Raw genomic sequence first — 25,550 nt, forward strand, 5'->3', positions numbered from 1 at the left:
CGCAAGCTTTAGTGTGAAAACCTGCAGACCCAACACATTCCTTGCCATTCCATGGGGCTGGAACTAGATGATCTTAAGATCTTTTCCAACCCTAACTATTCTATGACTCTGAATCCCCCTTTCATTGAGAAGATCTCCTTCTTTCCAGCAGGGAAGACCCCAAGGACACATACACAGGCAGGAGAAACAGGGCTGTGCACATCCTATTTAGCAATGGTAAAACTCATTGCTCTGGCTCAGTTAACTCCCTGCTGTAACATAATCACAACTGAATTTTATTCCACTTAAGCCTTTCCCAAAATACCTGTGGGTCCTTTGAGGTACTTTTTTCCCCCTCATCAAAAGCTTTGCAGAAATTAAATCCTATTAGCACATAAAAACCACACAATAACCGTAATGTTTGGGGCTTCTTTTCTTACTGACACTCAGCAAAGACATTACCACACCTTCTCCTTCAAATATGAGGAGTTCAAAGCATCTGAAGCCTCAAAGCAGCCTTCTGTGCACAGCACCTAGTGCTAATCCCACCAAAGCAAGCCTGCCCTTCACTACTGGTAAGACATTGGCACAGGTTGTCCAGAGAGGTGGTGGATGCGCCATCCCTGGAGACATTCAAGGACATCAGATGTGGTTCTGGGCAACCCGATCTAGTTGAAGATGTCCCTGCTCATTGCAGGGGGTTGGAACTGGATGAGCTTTGAAGGTCCCTTCCAAACAAACTGTTCTATGATTCTACTAACAGTGGTAACGATCCACTGTTGGATCTCAGGTCTCTTCCCTTTCCTACCCCAGCATCCAGAAGTGCAGCTTCACTATGTTGGATCATTCCTGGGCCCTCAAAGCACAAGTCAAGGCAACCTTTAAGTGGTGGTTAAAGAAGTCACCTCCCCATGATGGCTGGCAGAGGCAAAGCACTTGTGTACTTGGACTTTAAGAGATCTCAAATGGTGCAAGAGCCTCAAAGCATCTTTCTCCACTTGCTATTTTAGCACTAGAAATACCACATCTTTATACCTCTTCCCAAAGTAAAACTGGCCATGCCTGCTTATCATGCACAAGCCCCATTATCTTTAAGCTTTTTCCTACAAATATCTATGTGTTCATGTCCAATGCCACAGCAGCAATATCAGGTTAGGCACCAATCCTTCCTTAATGGTATCTTCTCACAGGTTCTTACAGATACTCTGGACATGAGATTTCACAGAATGGTTTGGGTTGGAAGGGACCTTAAGGATCATCTGATTCCAACTCCCCTGCAGAAGGCACCTGCAGTCACCAGATGAGTGAGCTTATCTAGGCTGTCCAGGCAGTAACAAGGAGAGGGATGTGTCTGAAGCACCATGCTGGGGAGACCATGGAGATGTCACCCACCTCTGTATAGGGGATTAATTTGTCAGTCATGCACAAGGCTTGCCCAAGTGGCTGTCACAACCTGGAGTACTGAGGCCCCAGCACATCACTACCAATGGAAAGATGTCCTGCTACTAAACCTAAGCCATTTTATATCTAAATGAAGATAAAATCCTTCCTCTTGTTTTCCATAGTTCTACAAGATTTCAGCCCAGAAATGGAAGTGCAAAAGCCTGCTAGAAAACAATTCTATTCCCTATTGGTCTTCTTGTTCCTGCAGCCAGCTATCAGCCATGTTACCACCTTCTCCTACATCCCAGATAATCCCTCATTTCACTCCATATCTTGCTAGAGCAAATCATAGAATCAATCAGGTTGGAAAAGACCTTTAAAATCAAGTCCAGCTGTTACCCCAGCACCATAAGTGCACCACTAACCCATGTCACTAAGGGAAACAAGGACAATATAGCATGCCATCAGCCAGGGATGAGGACTGTTTTCATGTGCCCTTTACTTAATTTCATTTCTATTTTCTCTTAAACCAGGGACATCTATCCAGCTGCCTATGGTGTTTCACATGCCTCAAGACAAGGAGCCAGGCAAGGGGAGGAAGGTGCTCTGGCAACCCTGGGTTTGATCCTCTGCACATAAAGGCAGCAACAAAACCACTCACAAGAAAAAGATCTTGTCAGCTCACATTTGGCTTGATATTAAGGTGGCTTTTAAACCATGGGGTTCACAGCCATGAGACCTCCTCCTCCAAAGAATCCCAGACTGGTTTGTGTTGGAATGGACCTTAAAGCTCATCCAGTTCCAACCCCCTGCCACGGGCAGGGACACCTTCCACTAGAGCAAGTTGCTCCAAACCCCGTCCAACCTGGCCTTGACAAGTCCCTCTCCAGCATCCAGTTATCAATCCCAGCTACCAATAGGCAGTTGTATTTAAAAGCTATTCCTGCACCACACACACACTCAACCCAAACACAGGAGCAATAGACCTGCCAGAGAAGCTGTTCTCCAACACCCACTGCTCCCAGTTAAAGAGTTTTGTGACCAGGGTGATTTCTAGAGAAAGAATTTAAGAATCCCATTATAGCAACCAGCTTCCCATACACAGGGAAGGTTAAAGAGGCTGACAACCAAGGTTTGAAAAGCAAAGGCAAAATTCTCTCCGCTTCTTTGACCTGCAGCTTTTCATTGGCATCTCCCACAGAGCTAGAGGCTGGTGTTCAAGGAACACTTTCAATTCAAAAGTTAAGGAAAGAAGCATGTACGAAGACAGGCTGAAGAAGTTGGGGCTGTTCAGCCTGGAGAAGAGAAGCTGCGTGGAGACCTCAGAGCAGCTTCCAGTGTTTGAAGGGGGCTACAAGGATGCTGAAGAGGGACTCTTCATCAGGGACTGGAGTGATAGGACAAGGGGTGATGGGTTCAAACTGAAACAGGGGAGGTTTAGGTTGGATATAAGGAAGAAGTTCTTCCTTGTGAGGGTGCTGAGGCGCTGGCACAGGGTGCCCAGAGGTAAATGCTCCATCCCTGGAAGTGTTCAAGGCCAGGTTGGACAGAGCCTTGGGTGACATGGTTTAGTGTGAGGTGTCGCTGTTCATGGCAGGGGGTTGGAACTAGATGAAGCTCCTTTCCAACCCAAACTATTCTATGATTCTACGAATTCAACTCCAACATCTGCTTTCCAAGGGTATTTTCTCCTCTGAAAGCTCAAAGGACAACAAAATAATTATTAAGCATAACAGGAACTCTTACAATAACTTTGGGAGGCAGAAGTTTTATAAAGGCAGCTCCTTTCTGTCCATTATCAGAAACATCTTTCTAGGCTTCATTAAGCACATGACAAACTTACTTTTGTCAATGGAAGTACAGATGTCATTTGATTTAAAGATTAGGATCACATTTCCTTCCTCTAAGGCAAAAGGCAAACATTAGCAGGACTACTGGGGGTTAAACATTAATTATTGCTTGGGAGAGGCCCACATGTGCTGAAACAACAGACCTGGGTTTAATAATAGTTAATAGTTGCAACATATGAAGGGGCATTTCAGAGCCAGCCACATCTGGTAGCAATCTTCAAGTCATGCCTTTACTTCATAGAATCATGGAATGGTTTGTGTTGGAAGGGACCTTAAAGCTCATCCAGTCCCAACCCCCTGCCACGGGCAGGGACACCTTCCACTAGAGCAGGTTGCTCCAAGCCCCTGTGTCCAACCTGGCCTTGAACACTGCCAGGGTTGGTGGCTACAAAGAAGATGGAGACTCCCATTTGACAAAGAGTTCCATGGAACAGACAAGGTGCAATGGGCACAAGTTACTCCTGGGGAGATTCCCACTGGACACAAGAGGAAAATTTATGTAAGGACAATCAGCCACTGGAATAACCTCTGCAGGGAAGTGGCGACTCCCCAGCGTTGGGCACTGTTAAGATTGGGCTGGACAGGGTGATGGGATATCTAGTCTAGGTTATGCTTTGCCTGGAAAGGTTGGACCAGATGATCTCTGAGGTCCCTTCCAACCTGGGACTCTAGGATTCTAGAGCACCAGACAGCTTTTCAGGACACAATACAATCAAATGGATGGATTGCCACTATCTAACCATGACCCAAAACATTGTGAATCTTCATCTGGGCACAAAGCTGAGGCCTCTGAACACCACTGGAGTCCAAGTGACTGCTGGATGCCCTGGATGCAATGGTGCTTTGAAAAGCCAAGATCTGACCCTTCTGCAAAACCAACTTTGTTCATCAAGCACAGAAAAGGAGAGATGGGAAATTACAGGGAAGTGGTAGATAAGGGCTGTATAGAGCCAGTAGTGACTGACTGAGCACCCCAGCACCCCCCTTGTCCAAAATACATGGTGAGCAGTATGTACAAACTGTGCAGGAAGAAAAAAAGACAAAGAAACCACATGAAATCTGTTCCACTTCCATACTCAATCCCAAATAGACCAGTGGCCAAGTGTTGTGCATGAATAGTGATCAACAACAGGGGAAGAAGGCACCTTTTAAGGCTCATATCCCTTAGATTCTCACTTGTACACTAGCTGTGACATCCCTTTTCCAAGGAAAGCCTTCAGCTATGGGATCTGTCACCAGGTAGACATTCAAGAAGATGCTTATAATGCCCTGCTTAGCACATTCCCAAATGGATGCTTACATAAAACATGACAAATGCTGTTTTCTCCTGATGGCCAAGCTTCTCAAGCATGGAAGTAATCAACATACGTGCCAGGCATTCTCCTCCAAGCTCAATTCCTTTTTGTCAGCATCCAGGCTGTGGCAGTGCTGGACCTTTCCACTTCCTCTGCTGTAAAACTGAGTTATTCTAGTCTCACCATTGACACAAAGGCAAACTCCATCTGTTTCCACTAAGATAAAGAGTCTTCTGAGGTTGCTCTGCTCAGTACCTGTGACTTTGCTGCTCTGCCTAGCAGCACAGCTCTCCCACACCAGGAGCAGGGAGGTGAGTGATGCCAAAATCAGTGCCTGGATTTGCTCAGGGTTTACTCTGAGCTGAGTGCAAGGCAATATCTTTGTGCTATTTAGGTGCTCAGACCCATGCAGCAAGTCCAGTGTGATCCATAGCATCTTAGAAACAGCCAGATTGGAAAAGACCTCTAAGATCATCGAGTCCAACCTTTACCCCAGGACTGCCAAGTCCACCACTAACCCATGTCACTGAAGGCTCCATCAGTGACTGGGAATCTTACAGTCTGGAATAAAGAGGGAAATGCAATCGTCCACAGCTAATATCCAGGGTGGGAGAGCAAAAGCCACAGGAGCATTGATGTTTTCACCCAGAAAGAAATGGGATTAAAAAGATTTGAGCACTACCTATAGTCTTCAAAGCAGAGAGGCTGCATTAGAGAGCTGGAGGAGGATGGAAAGCCAAACATTAAGCAAGCAGGTCTGCAGGAAATCAGAAATGTGATATTCTTCAACACTATAATTATGAGTGATTGAGCTCCTGAGCGACAAATCCATTTGTGCTGAATAAAGGCTGTGGAGCCAAGTTATCCCACTGCCAAAACTAGCACCAGGAGGCCAGTGACTGATTGCAGAGTCATTGCATTGAGTGACAGCTTGGATGAAGTTTGGGGTTTGGATTGTCACCATTACAGCCAGTGGGCAGGAATGGGGCCACCAAGACTGGAATGGTCACCAGCATCTTCCTCAGCCCCACTCAACCAGGCAAACAGTGCATGGGAAGTTCTGCTGCACGCTCACTTTTATCAAGCCAGAAGCAGCACTGAAATCTCTAACCATGTTTTCAGCAACCACCCCATTTAGGTAGCCACCGTCCCATAAACTGGCTTTGGTCTTTGAGCTGTACAGCATCAGACCCAGGATACAGTGATAGAATCATGGAATGCCAGGTTGGAAGGGTCTTCAAGGATCATCTGGTCCAACCTTTCCAGGCAAAGCATGACCTACACTAGATGCCCAGCACCCTGTCCAGCCCAGTCTTAACAGTGCCCAATGTTGAAGAGTCACCACTTCCCTGGGGAGATTATTCCAGTGTCTGGTTGTTCTCACTGGGAAAAATTTTCCTCCTGTGTCCATTTGGAATCTCCCCAGGAGTAACTTGTACCCATCACCCCTCATCTTTCCCATGGGGCTCCTTGTAAAAAGGGCTGGGGCACCAGCAATGCAAGCTCCTATATTGCCAGAAAATCACAAGTTTGAGTAACATACAAAGTTTCCCACAACTCACAGCAGACAGTCTGTCCCCTCTACTGTCCCCAACTTGCCAGAAAATAAACTCACATCACAAGGAAGCCCTTTGGAATATGACATCTCAGAGAAGATTTAGTTTCTTCTCCCCTTTTGCTCCAGATGGACCAAATACTTTGGGGACTCTGAATATTCCCCCAGCAACCCCCCACCTCCATCCTACCCCACCTATAAGCTTCACATTGTAGTTTACAACAATGTGTATTTTGCTATGGGGACTCAGCAGGTTAGCAGCCCTTTCAGGTCAGCAGCAATCAGTCAAGGTAAGGGCACAGTGCAGCCTCAAACTCTCCTGATTAAATCAGTTCTCACTTTGTTCTGTGTTTTATTCCGCGAGCTGTCCTAAAACGACCCATGTCTAGCCTGAAAACCACCCTTCTGCCAAGAATATATGGAGAAACCAAGTCATACCATTCACAGCAACCCCCGTGCTGCTCCCACCTCCAGTGGGAATTGGTGTGAACAAGCACCATGAAAACGATGCTTTACGGTTTAGCATCAACCTTAAGATCTGCCTGAGAACACCAGTGCAAAGCTGAGCCTCCATAGCTAAGCAGACTTCCCATGCAGTGACATTCCCCACTTATTCCCACCTCCACATGGGAAAGTGCCATTTCCATACTGCACACAAGGAGCCAACACATTCCCTCCTGCCCCTCCTTCCAGATTATTCACAGAGCAACCCACAGAATCTCTCTAAGCCAGGCTGATGGGGATGAAACAGAGAGAGGTTCAGCTGCCAGACACTTCTGCACCATGTGCAAATGCTTCTCAGGGGGAAAAGCAGCTAAAGATAGCTCAGGCCTGTAATCAGACCCATACGACTGGGAATTTACTCCCACCCTAGCTGATGTTACTGGGATAGATGCCTCCATTACAAATCTAAATCATCACGAGCTGCTTTTGAGGGGAGCTGCAGGGGTTGAAGACCTCCACTATATTCCCAGTCCAATCCCAGGGTACCAAAAAGCACTCCGCCATTGGGATGAAAAGCTTGGGTAATGGTTTGTAGCTGCAAATCATGAGCATCCCACGAGGTGATGAAACAGTCCCTATGTCACTGCGGCAGCAGCAGGAAGGTTTTCCCATTACCACCTTCACACCCACTGCCTCCAAAGATGCTCCCTGAACTCATCCCATTGGCATGATTGGGATATAGTGAGCAGAGCCCTTTGCCAAGTACCAGCACCCCCAGAGCTCCCAGCTATTTTGGGCAGGTTGTGTCCAAAGCTGAAGGTATTTATGGTATCTAGTTACCATCCATCACTGGGGGGGGGGTTGGGGTGTGTGTGTGTGAATCACAAACCAAGTGCTCATCATTTGGCTATTGCACTGGAGAAAAGCTGTTAGAAAGGAAAGGGGAAGGAGAAAAACCATTGCAGATTCCCTTTTCTTGTCTCATCCCAAATACTCCTTTTCCATCGGATCTGTATAGCTGCTCATGTGAAACAGTGACGTTACGCTGAGGTTGTTATCATAACAGAACTAAAACTGTGTACTAAAATGTTGGAGCCAGGCAAAGGCTCCTACACAGCATTTTCCAGACCCTCTCTCACATCTAATGGTTGGACTTGATGATCTTAAAGGTCTTTTCCAACATAGTTGATTCTATGATTTCATGATGTCAGCCTTCACTACCTCCCAGGCATGTGTCACCACCTTCATGCAAGCATTGCGCATCCTACCCATTCCAGTCCATCACCAAAGACAAACCTCCATCAAGTCACCTCCATCCCCACAGAGGCCACCCAGCTCCTTCTATGGGGTTTTCCAACCACCACAAAGTTCTCCATGTCAGCTCTTGGAGAATATTTGTGCATAATGGAAGAGGAAAGCCTACCTGCAAAGTGCATTTGGGGACAAGGATTGCAGGACAATACTTTAAATCTCAGCTTCATCACACGCTCAGTGGTACAGATACTCAGGTAGATTTGGTTTAAGCATTTCACCCCCTGACACAGAGAAAATAGGATGCTGCGTGGTTTGGAGTGGCATGTATCTGCGCCCAAAAAGGCACCCACATTTGAAGGGCTGCCAAGTGAGCTGTAGCTCTGCTCTGCAGGAGGAGCTGTCACACTCCCACCAGTTGACCTGCTAGAAGTACTGGGAACATGTCATTAGAGTGTCACCCGTTAGAGCAGGAACCTGAAAAGTTGAGTGTACTGAAGTGCAGCCATGGATGGCTATAAACTCATCAAAAGGGACAGGCAAGTCAGGAGAGGTAGTGGGGTAGCCCTGTGTGTTAGAGAGTGTTTAGATTGTCTACAGCTTGATGATGGTTGAAGGAGGTGATCCTGCCCCGCTATTCTGCTCTTGTGAGATGCCACTTGCAGCACACAGTGCACTTGCAGCACTGTGTGCAGTTCTGGGGTCCTCAGCATAAGAAGGACATGGAGCTGCTGGAGCAAGTCCAGAGGAGGCCACGAGGATGATCAGGGGCTGGAGCAGCTCCCGTATGGAGCCAGGCTGAGAACATTGGGGCTGTTGAGCCTGGAGAAGAGAAGCTGCGTGGAGACCTCAGAGCAGCTTCCAGTGTCTGAAGGGGGCTACAAGGATGCTGGAGAGGGACCTTCATCAGGGACTGGAGTGATAGGACAAGGGGTGATGGGTTCAAACTGAAACAGGGGAAGTTCAGGTTGGATATAAGGAAGAAGTTCTTCCTTGTGAGGGTGCTGAGGCACTGGCACAGACTTTTCCCAGAGAAGCTGTGGCTGCCCCATCCCTGGCAGTGTTCAAGGCCAGGTTGGACAGAGCCTTGGGTGACATGGTTTAGGGTGAGGCATCCCTGCCCATGACAGGGGCTTGGAATTGGATGAGCTTTCCAGTCCCTTCAACCCAAACCATTCTATGATTCTATGATGGGGTTGAGTGACTGTGGATAAGAATCATGGGGAAGGCCAACAGGGCAGATGTCAATGGTGGGAATCTGTTACAGACCATCCAACCAGGATGAATAGGCAGATGAAATACTCTATAAGCAGAACAGGCCCAGTCAGCATGGGTTTATGAAAAGCAGTCAGTGGCCATTCACAAGCCATGTTCCCCAGGGCTCAGCATTAGGGCCAAATTCCCAAATCTCCAACCTGGCAATGAGCCCTTGGGGAATCCAGACACCTCAGCAATCCCTATATATCCACTCACCAAACAGCCACAGCTTAATTTATTTCCAAGCTCAGCCATTTGCAGCTATATTTATTCTTTTAATACCAGCTACATCGCCTCAGCCCAATGATTTCTCTCGACAGCTCTGCCATTTAACAAGCATTAAACCTGATGGTGCATGAGACATAACAGGGTTTTACTCACACCCCTGTCCAAGAGCTGGCTCAGAAGAGCTGACAGCCACAAGTCTTTTAGGCAGTATTTGTCTCGTACCTTTCCTTCCAAAAAAAGCCAAACTTTTGGGATTAAAAATATGGGATCTGTCACAAAAAAATGCTAGTTTGGGAGCAGAACATCCCATCAGCTTCAGGCCATGCTGAAACACAGCAGTAACCACAGAATGGTTTGGGTTGGAAGGGACCTTAAAGCTCATCCAGTTCCAACCCCCTGCCCCAGGCAGGGACACCTTCCACTAGAGCAGGTTGCTCCAAGCCCCTGTGTCCAACCTGGCCTTGAACACTGCCAGGGATGGGGCAGCCACAGCTTCTCTGGGCACCCTGTGCCAGCGCCTCAGCACCCTCACAGGGAAGAGCTTCTGCCTCAGAGCTCATCTCAATCTCCCCTCTGGCAGGTTAAACCCATTCCCCTTGGCCTGTCCCTACCAGTAAGTTTTAGGGTTGCCAGGCAAAAGCAGCCAAGAGAAGGCAACAGTGGCTGAGACATGTACAAGGAGGATGTGGCATCCAGCTTCCTGACCAAGCACTGCGGCACTCCCATGGAACAGCAGCACTTGGACAAGAGTTTTCCTCTCTCCCAAACATCCCTCTTGGGACTCCACAAGCCTTTTACAAACCTTCATCTTCCAGAGCCTAATAAAGGGTTGGAAAAACAACCCCACATGAGCAAATAAATCAGGCTGAGATCCAGATCTGATGCCAGAGACCAAAAGGTTAAAGGGGAGATGGAACACATGGAACAGGATTTGGGCTTGCTGCCTCCTCCTACCACCATTCAGTTGTTTTTCATTCCTCCTAGATCTAACCCCAGTGAAATACATGGTTGTATTTCACTTCCAACATGAAGCAGAGAACTTCCTACAAGTAGTATGAAACGGGTCAAGGATCTAGATAGCAGCTCTTCAGGTAAATAGAGGGTTTGAAATCACTGCAACCACCTTCCCTCCATCCAAAAGGCTGGTTTATGTTTTGACTGCAGTATTTAACCAAGAGAAACTTCACAGGAGACACTGCCTCGAGCACAACGTGTTTGAGCTATAATCAGTACCAATAGATGCTCCTTCTCCCCAGCTTTACAACATTTTGAGTCAATTCAGATATAATGACTAGGGTATCAATTCTGGTAGGAGTCAGACGGCTTTGCTGCATGAAGCACTGCAATTGGATAGCCCCAGGAACTCCCATTTCCACTCACTTTAACTCTGGCTTCTTCAGATGAGCTTGCTATCACAAAGCCAAGTTTGAACCACTGGATGCTGTGCTTAATCCTATTAGCTGATTACACAGCTGAGCAGTGGCAATTGTTTGCTGAAAGAGTGAACCCAACTGCCCAGTTTGGGAACCAGACGGTCACGGTGACCTTGTGTACAGCAGCACGTAACAGCAATGAGCATTTGATCCCACTTTGTCAAAAGCCATCTTTTCCAACAGCTCAGACTATCTGCAGCACAGCCGGGGCTGATGTTGCTCAGACCAACCCTGGTTCAACCAGCCTAAACCCTGGAGCATGGCTTTGCAGAGGGCAGGCTTATTTCTGCTATATATCTTACAACAAGCATCACCCTCACTAAGTCCCAGCTCCTTCCTCCTCCATCTCCTGCCATGCCATCAGTTGGCCTCATACACATGGCAAGAATGAGGACTGATTTGTCCTGTGTCCACAGCAGAAGGGACACTCATGCAAGACAACAACCTAAAGGGACCTTCTTCCCATGACCAACAGCAGATGAACATCAGGTTTGACCCTCTTTTCCCATGACTTTCTGTAGATTTCTGGCATTGCTGGAAGTAGTCATGAATAACAAGAAGGAAGCAAACAAGGAATGTGCCTTCCCACCCTGCCTCCAGTTCCTAGTGGGAGCAGCCAAAGAAACAGGTTCCCTTTCCAGGTCCTTGACTGGTTGTTGGATGCCTGGTTTCAACCTCCAGGCTCCATCCCTCCTGGGGAAGGAGCTTTACAGAGGCTGGAGATGAACATTTTCATTTCCTCATGCCAAAGGAAAGGCAATTTCTGATCACAACACCCTCCTGGAAAGCAGGTATCACCATGTCTCTCTTAGGGAGTCTAGCACAATAAACCCTATTCACACTTTCAGAGAGACTCTGTGGGCACCTATCCTCTGGAGAAGGCTCCCCATTGCAAATCCCAAGAGGATGGAGATGCATAAGCATGGAGTCAGCTGTCCAAATTTGGGGAGGACAAGATATGCCCACACTCATCCTCCCCACTCATCTCAGTGCATTCAGGCAACACATGAGAGCTCCTGGGAATTATACCGTTCCAAATTAGGGTGATTCCTGCCCCAGGTCTACACCACAGTACCCTTTACCACCTTCAACCCATGTTTTTGCCATCCTTCCAAAAGCCAGTGCCCTCAAAGAGCATCAAATTGGAGAACTGTCCTCTCTGCACTAGAGTTCAACAGTTCTACAGAAGCTCCAGGAAACCTTTCTCCAAGCAAAGAGCAGCCTGAAGAGATTCAAGAAGGTGGATCCCTCAAATTCAATCCATGTTGAGACAAACTACAACCTTCCTTAATCATCCCCAGCTCATTACATGCACAATCATGCAGCACAGAAGCATTTCAGACACATGCTTGACCAGTTTACAAGTCTCAATCCCCAAATGGTCCACTTCCTTCATAAAAAACACATTTGAGAGGGACTTACAGAGCAGCGGCACTTCCAGCACGATTCCCTGTTGGATGTTTCTGTACTAAAGGACCTAAAACACCCACATCTCTCAGGCCTTTCTGATGGTTTTAATGGTGCTGATAAGCTCTCAGCTGGAACAGCTCTTGCGCCCAGTCAGTTTTATCTGCTGCAGAGCACACTTGTGTGCTCTGAACCTCCCTTATCACTGCTGCAAATATCAGCAGAGATAGGGAGAAGCACGTAATGCCTGGGAAGGGAAGGTGCACAAACACAAGTGGACACGTCATCTTCTGACCCCATCTGACCAAGCTTGTGACCTCAGGGGCTCCCTGCTCATCACCTCATGTACCCTTAAAGGCTCCACAGCCCCTAATAAGGACAGTCCTATATCCAGCCCACAAACTGCACAAGGAGCAGAGCAGGCTCCAGACCTTCAGGTCAGCCAGATATGTCCCTCCAGGGAACATGCAGCCACAATACAAAATTCAGGGAAATAGGGAAAAAGCCAATGTTTTCCCTGAGCTGGGGGGAAGAAGCCAAGAAAGAAGAAGTGATTGTCTCATGGGTCCAATACCGCACTCGGTACAGCCAGACTATTACCCAAGAAGCTTGGATTTAAGGACTGGAGAGAGAAGGCTCCTGAAGGGGAGACCTTGGAGCAGCTTCCAGTGTCTGAAGGGGCTCCAGGAAGCCTGGAGAGGGGCTTTGGCCAAGGGCCTGTAGGGACAGGCAAAGGGGAATGGCTTTAACCTGCCAGAGGGGAGATTGAGATGAGCTCTGAGGCAGAAGCTCTTCCCTGTGAGGGTGCTGAGGCGCTGGCACAGGGTGCCCAGAGAAGCTGTGGCTGCCCCATCCCTGGCAGTGTTCAAGGCCAGGTTGGACACAGGGGCTTGGAGCAACCTGCTCTAGTGGAAGGTGTCCCTGCCCGTGGCAGGGGGTTGGAGCTGGATGAGCTTTAAGGTCTAAGGTCTCTCCCAACCCAAACCAGTCTGTGATTCTATGATCTTGCTTCATACAATGCTCACAGCTTCCAGCTGCTTCAGTTAAAGACTTTTGCTTTAAGCTAAACAGGAAAAAAAAAAGGCTGGTAGATGCTAAACCCCAGTCACCAAATACAAGATGCTCTGGGTGGATTATTCATTTTTGGTTTTAAAGGTTCCCAAGTTGCATGTGTTGAACACATTGACATCAGGTTCCTGCCTTCACCACAGCTCCTGTGACAGCAGTATAGATGCTCACTCTCTCAAGAGGGGCTTTCAGGAATGGTTTGCACCAAAAGCACAGAGACCCTCTTGCATTCAGAGCCTCCCTCCCAGCTCTAGAGGTCTAGTAAACCACAGAGCAAGTTTTAAGCTCTTCACCACCCACATTACTCCTCGTACTCCATGCAACCTCAGGAGCAGAGCTAAAACCACGCCACATTGCAGGGCTGCTACTCGCCCGCATAGAAACACAAGGAAGGACATTTCTTCACACTTTGGCCTTCAGCTGCACAGCTCCTGCCCGTGTTTTCAGGGACAGCAGCTCTGTTGCTATAAACCCACAAGAAGCTTAATTTTCCTTTACAAAGCAAAGCTGTATAAGGAGAACCCACACAGTTTGTATTTCAGCAACAAGCATCCACGCAGCGGCGTGACCTTGTGAGGCACAATGGCTTTCCTGACAGCACAAGAGACACCAGAGCCCACTTACTCCCATCACATTAACATTTTAACATATACAGCTGTCTTACCCACAGATACACCGCATTCCTTTAACACACAGCTCTCCAACAGCAAGAGGCTGGAGATCCACACACACAGAACCCTTATGCAAAGGAGACAGATTAGGAAACACTTGTGGGTAAGGGAAAGTATCTCCAGCCGAGCTGTCAACCTTGCACTTTAAATTAGGCTTTTAACGAGGCTGCAAGCACTCTGCTTTTCAGTGATTAACTTGGAGCTAAATGAGTTTAGCTGCTTCTTTAACACACATTCTGCTTCCACATTTCAGGCAGGAGCAGAAAGGAGGAGACAAGAACTGCAAGAAGCTTGCAGGCTGTCAGCTACCAGCGACTTGTGAGGCTAATGCTAAAGTGCAAGGAGTGGGGTAACACACCCCTAAAATAAGAGCCACCCACCGCTGTATATTTACAGATCATCAAATGCAACATGGCAAGTGGTTTGGGAGCTCATAGGACTCAGCTTGTGAGCATAGGGAAAAATGAGACAACAATATCTATACATTTGGCAGGCATTTTGCCATCTGTGTGAAAGCTGGAAAACAGTTCCCAAGTTCAGTATACAACGTGCACAGCAATCCTTCATGACAAACATCATCTGCATGTGAACAGGAACACAGCTAAAAATAGACCTTTTTAGAAGCCATAGGTCTCGCCTTACCTCTTGGCTTGATGGATTCCAGGGCTCCAAAACCATCCACAGGTTACAAAGCCTGTTCAGTCACTGTTACAGCACAAATCTCCAAGCTCAAGGAATAGCCACAGATGGAGAAATCACAACCCCAAAAGCTTGGGAGAAATGGAGTGAACCACTCAGTTGGATTCCTGCCTGGACACCCAGCCCAGGACACAAGTGCTGCCTGTTTGCTCTATTTCCAACTGCAATTGGTTTAACTGGCAGCTTAAAGCCTCATTGACAAGATCCATGAATAATTAGTAGGTAGATGGACACCAAAATCCCCACAATACCTGCAAACACAATCACTGCTCTATCAGGTCACTGCCTACAAAACATCACAGCCACAAGGAACTTCTTTATGGGACTTCTTCATAGAAGGAAGTAGTTGGGTAAGAAAGAGACACGCTGGTTTTGTGCATAAACTTCTTCTCCAAAAGGCCTTTTTTGTCTTCAAGAAAGGTCAAAGGGTTGGATGACTCCTTCCTACATCAGCAGCTGAGACACGCGGGAAGTATTTTAATCCCAAGGAAAGCATTAATTACCTCTTAAATAAAAAGCAAACACACTAAATCCGCCCAAACATCCAAGAATGACCTCACCACCATGGTAAATCCTTGTAAACAAGCCCAAACCCTCCCCATCCCTCTCAGAGTCACGGTTGGGGCACCAGTAGAACCACCATTTAGCATGACCTGGGAAGCCCCCAGGCCCACCTTGCCTCTTGGCAGCATGATGGAAAAGCTCTGGGCACCTCAGCCATGACCCTGACCACATCCCAGCTTTATATTACCATCCTCCAAGGTTTGGCTAAGACAAGAGCTCTGCAATCAGCACATGGGTTTCAGATGGGGTCACACACAAGGGACACCTTGGAAGGGCCAAGCCCGCCCCTTAACACCAGGTTTCTGCCCTCATGGTAAGGTCCTAGGAAATCTAGCAGGACAGGAATCATAGAATCTACCAGGTTGGAAAAGACCTTCAAGCTCATCCAGTCCAACCGCTCCCCAGCACTGCCAAGGCCACCACTAACCCATGGCACTGAGGCCTCGGCTACACGGGGTGTGAACACTTGCAGGGACGGTGACTCCAGCCCTGCCCTGGGCAGCCTGTTCCAATGCCTGAGCACCCTCTGGGGAAGGAATTGTTCCTCAGCTCCATCTAAACCTCCCCTGGTGCAGCTTGAGGCTGTTTCCTCTTGTCCCATCCCTTGTTCCTTGGGAGCAGAGACCAGCCCCCTCCTGGCTCCATCCTCCTGTCAGGCAGTTGCAGAGAGCGAGAAGGTCCCCCCTGAGCCTTCTCTTCTCCAGACTAAACCTCCCCAGGTCCCTCAGCTGTTCCTCATCACACTTGTGCTCCAGGCCCTGCACCAGCTCCGGTGCCCTTCTCTGGCCCCGCTCCAGCACCTCAATGTCTCTCTTGCAGTGAGGGGCCCAGAGCTGAACACAGGATTCAAGGAGGAAGCCTAGACACAAGCCTCAAATCCTCCCCAAGCTCTTAATTGACCTGCTCCAGGATTACACCTACCCCCAACAACCTCATGAAGCCCTCAGTGCATCACCAGCCACCCCATGACCTTCAGGTACCAACTCCCAACCAGCATCCACAGTCCTGTAGCCATCTCCAAGCCTGAAAATGTAATGTATTTTATTTGCTTTGCTTCATTTCTGCAGCAGGAAACAGGACAACTGACTTGATTTTAGACTAGGGCAATTTGATTTATGATGAGGTGACTGTCAACTCAAGAGATTCATCAATATGAGGTTAAGCGGCCCAAGATATAATCTATTAGAGTGGCTTGGAACAATGCTTGGACATTGAAGGGTACAGCCAGTCCATTAGATCCTTTTAAATGCTACACCTAAAATACCTACTAAAGGAAATGCTGATCTTCACCTTGTGCTATTTAAGTCAGATGCAAGATGCTTTCCCCGAGCAACCTGTGTAAATAGCAGCCCAAAACTGCATCTAACCTCTGGCTGGGGGAGGGAGAAGTTTCATTTCAGCTCAGCAATGGGGGAAGGGAGGCAAAAATGTAGGGATCAGACGTTTATAAGGAGATTGCACAAGTTACAGCAGAGTTTTAAGAGAGTTTCAAGAGAAATGGCAGGATTAAAAAGAAAGATTAAAAATTAAAGGCAGGTTTGCTTGAAGCGGGGAAAGTGCAAGATAAAAGCTGCTTTAGCACAGTGCCACATGGTAAATCTGAAAGTGAAACACATCTTTCTGAGCCTTCCCGGACAAGAAGAGCATAAACTTACAGTCCATCACCTTCAAGTCCTCCAGGATCCAGCAGCCTGGACCCAAACCCTGGCTGCGGAGCAGCCAGAGATGCAGTGGTTAGCGAACAGGATTCACTTTTGTCATGACTAAGGAATTACATTAAAGCCAATACAAGCTATTTCCAAGGTAGAAATTAGCTGCCAGCAGGACTCTGCACAGATCTGGTAGCCCAGATTTGTGCATCACCCCAAGAAAGGGGCTTTTTGCCTCCCTCCTATCCCACCCTTTATCCAGTGGGAAGGAAATGCCAGCCCACTTCAACAATACCTGGATCAGGAGCCACGAAAACTAATAAATCAGTGTAAGAAATATTCACCAAACCCCATAATTTTATAAAGCTGAATCTGCCCAAAGGCCAAGTGAGCAAAGGAGACAGAGTTCCATCACAATGTGTAATGGATTCAGTATATGACAACACACAATGCATTGAGATAGACATGAGCATGGAAGAACTCCTACTTGCCACCCAAGAAGGTCCTTGTTTGCATTGAATACCCTTCAGGGGAACAGTCTGCACCTCGACACCACTCCTTAGCAGAAACCTCCTCCAAATATGTCATTTCGTGTAAAAATAAGGCTTTTCTCTCAGGTTATTGAGCAATGACAAGCTATTTAACCAATACACAGGCAGTGTCCTGCCAGTATCTGTGGGTATTTTGGGAGGAAGTGAGGAGAACACAGTGGTGAGCTAAAGAGAGAAAAGCAGCAAAGGCAAACACACCAGCGTTCAGCTTCTTTTTGGTTTTGGAAAGTCAAGACATGCATTAAGGTAGCTGTATCTAATCACTGTTTATAGAGGGGCTGGCAGGCAAAAGCAACTGCTATAAACAGCCTTTTAAATCCCTTTTCCCAGCATCACGCTTAGAGTATTCCTACAAAGGTCCTTTAAACACCAGCAGCATACTCAGGGTAAGGGAAAACCATCAGGGAGAAGAGCTGAAAGGGGAATATTTCACTTGGGGAGGGATGGAGAGGGAATGAGGTGCCTGGGTCCTACGTACACACTGATACTGCAGCCCTGCAAGACCCCCCTGGACCCCTGGGAAGGCAGAGGTTTCCTCTCCATGTGTTCCAGCACCGGTAAGGAAGCAGCTCGTTGGTGTGACACTGCCCTCTCCTGAGCAGAAGGAGCTGCTCAGCTTCACACCCAGCTCCATACGAAGAGTTTTGGGGAACAACAGCCCAGAACAAACACCCTACTATAAGCCAAAACATCACTCACCCCACAAGTGGCACCAGCAAAGCCCAAAGCAGCGACAGCCTCCTCACACCAAAAGGACTTGCTTTTGTTCTGCACAAGGCTGAACCACCACCATTTGGTCTCCTTAAAGCTTAATTATCAGCTGCTGCAGCCTAACAAAGCCTCTTTATGGCCACAGCCAAGTGGCTCCCAGGTGGATCCCATCCCTTCATCTCAATATCAAGAGGTGCAAGGCATCTCATTAAAGGGGTTGTGGACAGGGCAACAGCCTTTCTAGATGCATCTTCTCAGGAGAAAGGAGTTCCAAACCAGCCTCCAGGGAAAGCATGTTGCTACACCCCATGTTTGTAGGGAAGCTGCTCTCAGGAGGAGCCCTAAGTGCCCATCTTCATCCAACCACAACATTTTTAATGTTAGTGATAACTGCACCTTCACACACCAGCCTGTAGCTCTACAGCAGCAGTGCCATGAGGATTTCAAAGGTGCAACCATACCCTTTCATCTTCACCCTCAGGAAGCCTTCCAAAGAGAGTTAAAGGACAATATTCCCTGCAGGTGTGTCTGTTAAAAGGGGACCTAGCTCTAACTTCCACCACCTGTGAGCATCAAAGTGCCTCTTAGCAAACAACAGGGTGAAGGAGCCATCTGCTACCAGCATCTTCACCTCAACCTAGAACACCATTTGCAACTGAGAGTTACTGTAACCCACACATTAAGAAAACACACAACAAAACCTTAAATATACTGATTTGGGCACTGAGCAGTGTGAAATGCTACAGCGGTTTTAATGCAGGAACAAATTCCCATGGCAGTTTATGGATAAAACTACAACAAATAGTCCACGGCCCTTGCAGCTGGCTCAGTATGTCATTATAATCTCCCTGCTTCATAAAAGCAATTTGTTGCCTTGCAAAACCAAACCCCTTTATCATTAATTCCAAGCCAGCAGTTGCTGAGCCTACAACTTGACACCAAATACATGGCTCCAACCAGAACGCATTTCATTTGCGCTGCTCGTTGTCATGCTTTGCATTCAAGTACAGAACTCATCCCAATGAAGAGAGGAACATGCTTATTTGATAAAGAAAGTACAGCTTGACAGAGACACCCACTCTAAAATTAACTCTGCCTCAAAGCAGAGCTTGTATTTGCCACTGAAGAAGCACCTTCTAAAGCAAAGAGAGCTATTACAGAGCTAAACAGTGCTGGGGTATCGGTGTGAAGACATCATGATGGAGGAAAATAGGTTAAAATAGCAGGATTAAGGAGTCAGGATGCATCACTGCTCGGGTGGATGAAGGCTGTATAATGTATTAATGGACCACTTCCCATAGCAATCTGATGAGTGGTGAACACAGGCAAAATGCAAGGCAGGAAATCCATTCAGTTCAGCTTTTACCCAGCCGCACCTGCCAAGTGCAAGCTAGCAATATATATGAAGGAACAAAGGTAAAAGGCATTTATCCTGCATCACTCTGTGATCCAAACCCCAAAAAAGCTCTTTAACAATAAGGTCTGGGCTAACTTTTGCTCACTAATACGCAAGTCTGAATGTTCTGGCTGCTGGGAGCACCCCAAGAAGAACACAGCATCCGAACAGCGCAATAAGGTTTAACGTTCTCCACACACAGCATAACTTTCTAACAGAGGAAAATCCACATGGGTTTACTGAGTAAACACTCATTTCCCTTCATATAGGGACAAAGAGCCAGCAAAGAGAACCATAATTCAATATTTGCTTCATTTCACATGCAGCACGGTCACAACCATTCCGATTATCTACCCGTAATCCCTTCCCAGCCCCAAAATAACCCTTAAGCCAACACGATTACCAGCAATAATACAGACCCACCCCTAAAAACCCAGTGCATGGAGAGTTTGACAAAGGCAGGTTTTTATTCTGGCTGAAGAATCCCTATTTCCATCTTGCCAGGGGTGAAATTTCACAGCTTCCAACATCAGGAATTGCTACAACAGACCTTTTCCAGAGGAAAGGCTCACATTTCCACTGCAACTCCTCAATGCCCAGTTTTCCTAGCAGTGAATAGACACGACTTGGGAGAGAGCTTCAATAAAACAGCAATGAGATTGATTATTTTCCCCCTTTTTCCTGAATTATTGCTTTTTCTGAGCAATTCCCTTGCCAAGCATCAAGACAAAATAATACCCTTTATATTCACCTTCTCTGCTCAGTGCTGGGAAGAAATAGGGGCGCCTTAACATGGGGCTTTGTCCCTAAGAGCCATCCAGGACATCCTTATCGCATCCTCAGAGGGTGCTAGGGGAATTTGGGTGCTGGATAGGCTACAGGGTGCGCATGCAGTGGGACAAGAAGCAAAAAATTCCTTTAGGATTTGCTGCCTCAGGATTTTACAGCTCTGGACAATCCCAGTGGAAAGCCCTGGGGCTGTGGGACACTGCAGATGCCATTCTTTTGAGAGCCATGTATAAAAATGAAGCGTTACCTGTAAAACAAGTAGGGCCTAATGGGGAAAAAGGGGGTGGCTGGATCCCCACCCTGGAAACTTGGGGGGGGTCCTGGAGACCCAAGGTGGTACCCTGAGACCTGTCGCTAGGTGAGTACCCACCCATATCCCCCACCACACAGTAGCATCCCGCCACATCCCAACTTTGCTTGGGATGCTCCCAGCTAGGGGAGCTACCCATGGAGGGGTGGGTGTCACTGTTTTGGGGGACACAGAGAGCAAAGAACCACCTTTTGGGGTAAAGAATCACCTTTTTGGACAACAGAGCACCTTTTAGGGGTTCAAACCCGGAATATCACAATACACACACCACTTCAGCATCATCCCCTCCCACTCCGCGGACACGGGGGATGCGGGATGCAAAGGGCCACCCCTTCCTCCCCGTCCAACCAGTCTAACCCTTTACCTGCTGCCGCTGGGAAAGCCTCCAGGTCGCCAAGCCCCGGGATGGGGTCTGGGGGGGGGACACCCCTGATGCTGCCCCCGTTGGCAGGGTGTGATGGGGACAGCGAAGGGAGGGACGGAGGTGACACCACCGTGTCCGTGTCCCCGTCCCCGCAGCCCGGCACGGCTCGACTCGGCTCAGCCGCCCGCTCCCTGGAGCGGGGCGGGGGCTCGGGCGGGCGGCTCCGCCCCGGACAGCGGCGGCAGGAGGAGGAGGAGGAAGAGGAGAAGGAGGAAGAGAAGCAGGATGCACCCCGAGAGGAGCCCGTCTGTTCTGGGGTGTCCCTGCGGGGATGCGAGCAAACGCCACTAAGCCACAAGGGTTCAGGTCTGGGGGTTCCACTGGGCAAGGGAAAGGTTGGGGCATCCCTGCCGAGGGGAAACCTCAACCACATCGTAGTGCTGCCCCAAAACTCGGCTCTGGCAGCCCCGAAAGGATGGGAAAGGCGTGGGGGGCTTGTTAATATACCATGGGGGTTGGATATGCTGAGCCCCAAAAGGGCAGCGAACCCCTGGCTTCATCACACATCTTATAGAAGCACAGACGGGTTTGGGTTGGAAGGGACTTTAAAGCACATCCAGTTCCAACCCCCTGGCACCGGCAGGGACACCTTCCACTAGAGCAGGTTGCTCCAAGCTCCGTCCAACCTGGCCTTCATCGTACATCACCATCTTCCTCTTCTGAACCGGGGTGTCTGAAAGTTGTCCACCCCAGGAAGCAACATGTGCGTACATACGCACAGGGTGTACATACACATACACAAGGTATACATACACACATAGGATGTACATACACAGAGGTACATACACACACAGAGGTTGTAGCTAAAATAAAAAGCTATCCTGGAAAACCTCCACAAGTTAAAGTGATTATATGGCCCTATACACCCCAGGCTGCTGTTAACTGGGCACCAGTAAACCCCTGCTTGGCAGCAGGGAGCAGAGTGGTCACAAGGGATAATGCATCATTCACGTTTTTATTTTTGGGGTATTCATATCAAAGGAAATTGTATCTCTAAGCCTGCTAGAAGGGATGTTTTACACAGCAGGGGTTCCCACCTGGATGGATGAGACCCCTGGAGCTGATCTACACGCTGTGGCCATCCTGGTGCAGGGTCCTCAAGTTGTAGCAGTTTCATAGTCCTAGAATCCCAGACTGGTTTCTCCTGGAAGGGACCTTAAAGCTCATCCAGTTCCAACCCCCTGCGTGGGCAGGGACACCTTCCACTAGACCACTTGCTCCAAGCCCCATCCAACCTGGCCTTGGGAAAAGCTGGGGGGAAAGATGGGGAAAAAGAAGGTTTGGAAAGCCTGGGGGAAGAGACAAGTGCTTTGATGTGTCTACACCACGCTCAGGACCTGTTTTCTGCACACTAACAGCACAGATGAATCACGGCTCGAAGGATGTCCAGGGCCACCCAGTACCATGGGCAAAACTGAACTGCATCCTTGATGTGAATCTTTTGCCCTTCTTGACGCAAGGTGGCAAAACACTCACCTCAGAGCAATAAATCCCTTTTTTTTCCCTGCAACTTGGCCATTTTCCACCATTTGGGCCTATGCTTGGAGCCAGCCCTGAGCAGTGCCTGTTCCAAATGGTTCATGTTCATCTTTACTCAGGCACATCTTTACCCAGACAAAGCCAACAGCTCGCTGTCTCTCTTTTCCTAAAAGGCATAGAAATAACCCAAGAAGCTGCATCCACCAGCAAGAAAACCTCACCTGGAGGAAGAGACTGGAGCTGAAAAATCAACGTATAAAGTCTGATCGAAAGAAAAGATTCCCATCCCTAAGCAGAAGAGATGCAGTGTTGCCTTACAGGCAGTGGCGCTGGTAGCTGTTTGCCAAATGCTTTTCCTTACAGTACTGCTGACAGCAGGCATTTCAAACTCCGAAGTCCCTCAGAGCTGTGATTATCTGAAATCCTGATGAAAATATATCCCGTGGGAGCATTTTATTTGCTTGCCTGCTTGCTGGGGCCATGGCAGAGCTTCAAGCTGTGTTTTCCCACAGGCTTAAAGGTGGATGTGCAGGGGAGGGTATGGGCCTGACGCAGGGATTTCAGGGCGCATAACAAAGTCGTGACTGTCCTTGTGACTTTAAACAGCAGGGATGAAATTATACAGGCTTGGGTGTCTGCCTAGGGATCGTCTCCTTTTCATTCCAGCAGAAATAGTCCAGCCATTGGGAATATCAAGGGAAAAATACCTTCTTCTGGCACCGGGAGAAAATATTCCTCTAAGTCGTGAGGTTCCAGAAGCACGGCAGCGGCTCCTGAAGTCAGGCAGTGATTTGCTTTTTAGCATCCATTTGCTGAACAAAATGCCTCCAAAAAGGATCAGAGTTTGCACATTTTCAGCATATTTCTTCGGCTTGGCCTGTTGAATCCCACACAGGCTCCTGTGGGGATGCAGGGATGGGGATGGTTTCCTTTTCAAGCCACCTCCAAGCAGCTGTGAGGAGAGGAACGAAGAGCAGACTGTCTATCCTCCCTGTGCTAGCAGCACTTTGGCTGCTAAAGGCTGTGCAATGTCAAGATAAAGTCATGGAGCAGCTGATGGAAGGAAATTTCTTAGGAATTTTGGGGCAGCTTCTAGGAAAATAGATGCAATTTTGGATTGGGAATTTTGTTTTCAGGTTTAAAAGCGCCTTATCCCCTGCTTAGAGCCTTGAATGCTCAAAGCTATTTTAAATATCTCCTTCTGGCACAGTTGGGATTTGTGCTGTGCTCATTCCTCACTGTATATCCCCAGCCACATTCGATGCACCTCTAAACCCCTCCTTAAACCCCTTTGTACTCCTGTGACACTCACAGTGTGTGATCACTTTTTAAGCTGCTCTATTAGGACCCAGCTCAGCGCTGATGCTTTAAACTAGGGGCGAGTTTCAGGCGTAGGCAGATTTCACACCACATCCTGAAAGCGTTTCGTTACACACTTATGGAAATGAGAAATCGGTCCAGAAGGGAATATTTTTGTGTTCTGGCAGGGAAATACGAGACTGGAGATGTGGGAATGCGAAGGGCATCACGTGCAAAGTCTTAGAGGAGGCGGCACGTCGGTATTTGGGGTGTGGGGATGGTGAAGGAGATGCTGCAGGGAGAGGGAACAGAGGGAAGGGGGTGAACAGTCCTTAACCACAGCATCACCCTCCTCCAAGAAAAAGTGGAGTGTCATCCCTTCTGTAGGTAAAGGAAACCTCCTTTTCCTCCTTCCAGGCTCATAGGAGGGAAAGTTGTCCTAGAGAAACACTTGCCTAAGGCCATCTGATGACCCATCCATGGATCTTTTTCAGTGTCACAGGATATCTTGTTCCTCCCGAGTATGTCAGAGCAGTTTGGGTGTTGGTTTCTTGCATTTTATAGAATCCCAGACTGGTTTGGGTTAGAAGGGACCTTAAAGCTCATCCAGCTCCAACCTCCTGCCAGGGGCAGGGACACCTTCCACTAGAGCAGGTTGCTCCAAGCTCCTGTGTCCAACCTGGCTTTGAACACTGCCAGGGATGGGGCAGCCACAGCTTCTCTGCTCAGGGGTGAGAAGGTAACCACTGGAAGGTCTGGAAAACAAGACAGGGTATGGTGAAAGCACAGCAGATTCCTCCATAGCTGGCTTTTGGGGGAAGAGCAAGAAACATCTGATTCACTGATGATGAAACTGATGCCACATCTGGATGGAGGGCACTGAGCAAGACTCAGAGATTTGCAATACTCTCTGTCTGTTTTTCAGAAGAAGAAAATGAAGCATGAGAAAAGCAAAGCCAAATTTATCCAGGCAGGAAGTGAGCCAAGACGTGTACGTCTGTCTGTCTGTCTGCCTGTCTGTCTGTCTGCCTATGCAGGACTAGTGGGAGGTAAATCCCATTCGCGGCTGCCCCGTAGGTAGCCCTGGGCGAGGGGAAGGAAGCGGTAAGGGACATGCTATTGTTTTCCATGCAAATACTCAAGGAATGCAGGGCAAACAGGAGGGAGAGCTGCGCCTTCCTGTGTTTGTGCTGTATTTTCATTAAGGTGCTTTTCCCTAACTCTTTCTCCGAGGCCTTTGTGCCTCTAATAAGTGTAAGGAGGGTGTTGACTGCAAGCGTTCCCTAAGGCACAATTATTTCACCATAATCACATTTACAGGGAGAACATGCAGAGCTATTTTGCTATTAAATCCTCTGTATTTCAACCTCTCCATTTATTTTTACTCATCACAGGCCCATGCAAGGTATCCATCCCTGCAGCAGGAGCTGTGGTGGGCTTGTGAGCCCTGAAGAGGTCATTGAGGATGAGTATAGAATCGCAGAGTGGTTTGGGTTGGAAAGGACCTTGAAGCTCATCCAGTTCCAACCCCCTGCCCCGGGCAGGGACACCTTCCACTAGAGCAGGTTGCTCCAAGCCCCTGTGTCCAACCTGGCCTTGAACACTGCCAGGGATGGGGCAGCCACAGCTTCTCTGGGCACCCTGTGCTGGCTCCTCACCCGCCTCACAGGGAAAAACTTCTGCCTTATATATAACCCATGTGAATGTTTGATGTTTCCCAGCAACTAGAGATGAAGATACTGTTTGTCCTCTAAGTCAGGAAACACTTTGCCTGTTTGCACAATAGCTTTGTTTGTCTGCTCTGTGGTAGGTTAACCAGCAGCCCCACAACCCTTCCAGGAGATAAGATGAATGCACT

The 25,550-nt window shown here is 48.2% G+C and overlaps 1 protein-coding gene across 2 annotated transcripts in view; it reads right to left on the reverse strand.

The window, feature by feature from the left end:
• The window catches only part of GDPD5 (glycerophosphodiester phosphodiesterase domain containing 5), a 174,652-nt gene extending 153,597 nt beyond the window's left edge, over positions 1-21,055 (reverse strand). For both annotated transcript variants that reach the window (XM_030476775.1, XM_030476772.1), the window contains exon 1: positions 20,855-21,055. The gene's annotated coding sequence lies outside the window, so the exon portion shown is untranslated. The remainder of the gene's footprint in view (positions 1-20,854) is intronic.
• Between the last annotated feature and the right edge of the window lie 4,495 nt (positions 21,056-25,550).

Source organism: Strigops habroptila, chromosome 2 (genome assembly GCF_004027225.2).
Source record: "Strigops habroptila isolate Jane chromosome 2, bStrHab1.2.pri, whole genome shotgun sequence".
In the NCBI taxonomy this organism is placed as follows: Eukaryota; Metazoa; Chordata; class Aves; order Psittaciformes; family Psittacidae; genus Strigops; species Strigops habroptila.